The sequence below is a fragment of the Callorhinus ursinus genome, unplaced genomic scaffold (assembly GCF_003265705.2).
Source record: "Callorhinus ursinus isolate GAN/ISIS: 27379988/994484 unplaced genomic scaffold, GSC_fseal_2.0 scaffold16, whole genome shotgun sequence".
Lineage (NCBI taxonomy): Eukaryota > Metazoa > Chordata > Mammalia > Carnivora > Otariidae > Callorhinus > Callorhinus ursinus.
The window spans coordinates 43,889,322-43,891,355 of NW_027397078.1; the positions used below are offsets into that span (position 1 = coordinate 43,889,322).

The following is a 2,034-nucleotide window of genomic DNA, read 5'->3' on the forward strand; positions in this document are numbered from 1 at the left end:
CCCCCCCCCCGAACGGCTATGTCGTGGCTGTAGAGAGCAGGTGTCCCGTGTGGCGCTGGAGTGTCAGGGAAGGCCTTCCCTAAAAGGAAGCCCCAGCTTCCCTCCCTGTGGTTTTAGTGGCAGAACAACTCAGGTCAGGAAACCGCAGGGGGTCTCTGATTAAGCGGCTCGCTCTCTCCGGTGCAGAGAGGGTTTGGCGTTGGCTGGTGGCTTGAACCTCAGTCGTAAACATCGGGGGCTTTTACCCTCGTGAGCAGAGGGAAACTTTCCCCACGGCCGTGGAAGCGACCGCGTTCCCTGCTGTCGCTGCCGTGCTTTGTGAGCGCTGTGTGGGCATACTCAGAGACCGCAGCAGCGACCGTGGACGCCTGGGTGGTGTTTAGTCACAGATTGGCTTGTGGACTTTGTGGTGATTCTCACGAGCTGAGAGCGCTCACACCTGGCTTTACGTCTCCATGTGTGTGCGCGTGTGTGTGTGTGCGCGTGTGTCTTGTCAGTGGTTTAAGGGGACCACGTCCTTGAAAAGGCTGAGACTTCCCGTGAGCTCCCGAGTCATTCAGGTTTCTCTGCGGCCACTGGCCGTCCACCCGCCCCCTAGTGCTCAGGTGCAGGGGGAGACAGGACATGCGGACTGGAAGGGGACGGGGGAGACGGGGGCTGGATGTGGGGGACAGGCCTGCAGGGCTGGAAGCTGGACCTCGGTTCGTTCGCCTGCTCCCTAAGTGCCTTGCATCTGGGTTTCCGGACACTTGCCACGTGAAACACTTGCCCTTTCTCTGCTAGTGAGGAGTTAGCGCCTGGTGTGGCCTAAGGAAAAAAATGCCACAGAATGGAACAGGGCTTTTCAGGGGGAGAAAGAGACCTGCTTTTGCTGATTCTGTAATTGGAGTTTCTTTTGTTCACATGTCAACATTTACACGCTTTGCGTTTTTCTTTGTCTGATGGTGTCTTCCAGTTTGGGAATTCTGTGTTCAGGTGGTTTGTGCTGTACGTTGTTCCGGGTCTTTGAGGAAAGTGTGTTTGGGATCTCTCTAAGACCATGAAAGTGGGACCAGCCACGGAGGATCTCCTGCCACTGGGTCGGAAGATGAATGTTTGGTGGTTTCTGGGCGACGGTTCCCTAGGATGTTTGCGGGACTGGCAAACCCTCCTCCTGCTGCTGCCTGAGTCACGGTGACTTGCCATCAGGGGGTCTGCCCCCCCCCCCCCCCCCCCCCGGGAAAGGCGGATTGTTTTAGGTTGAGCCTGTCTCACCAGCATCACTGTTTGGGAGACAAATTCTACGAATTCCTCTAGTGGGAAAGCGCTTCATGTTACAGAAGGTCTCTTTCAGCGGGGCTCCGCAGGGGTGAGCATGTGTCCCGGGTACAGTGAGTGTTCTCTAGGGTGTGTGTGGTGACTCAGACGGGGTTTCTTGTGGGGGAGAGTTGCGGGAGGAGGGGGGTGGTTCCTGCCTTCCTTCAGCCCAGCGCATTGGAGTGTGGGTCTGGACGCATCTGACTGTGGGTCTGGACGTGACCCTGGGCAGGTCAGCACGGGGCTATGGTGGCCAGGGGCCATGGGCATGGTGGGGACCACCGTGATGACTGGGAGGGAGATGGGGCTTTAGGCAGGGTGATTGGAGGGATGGGAGGCTGGGGGAGGGGAATGGGATTGGGGAGAGATGGGGCACAGGCACATGTGGGAGTGGAGGAGGAGCGGGGGAAATGGGATTAGGGGACACGTAGGGAATGGGGGGAGGGGCAGATCTGGGGGAGGGCAAATGAGATGAGGGGAAAGGCGGAGCAGTGGGGGTGGAGGGTGAGGAAAGAGCAAAGGGCATTAGAGCAGAGATGGGGGACGGGCCTGTGGGGAGGTGGACCCTGGGGGAGGGGTAAATGAGGTTCTGGGAGAGATGGGACATGGGCACATGAGGGGTGGGGGAGGGTTAGGGAATGAGGTTGGGGAGAGATGGGGGATGGGCTGAGCAGCAGGTAGAGGATGGGGGAGGGGAATGAGGTTGGGGAGAGATGGGGCGTGTTGGGGGCAGGATGG

General features: G+C 58.9%; 1 protein-coding gene across 2 annotated transcripts in view; it reads left to right on the forward strand.

The window, feature by feature from the left end:
- Nucleotides 1-2,034, forward strand: part of PPP2R3B (protein phosphatase 2 regulatory subunit B''beta) — a 59,838-nt gene that overhangs the window by 12,313 nt on the left and 45,491 nt on the right. The gene's annotated exons all lie outside the window — the stretch shown is intronic.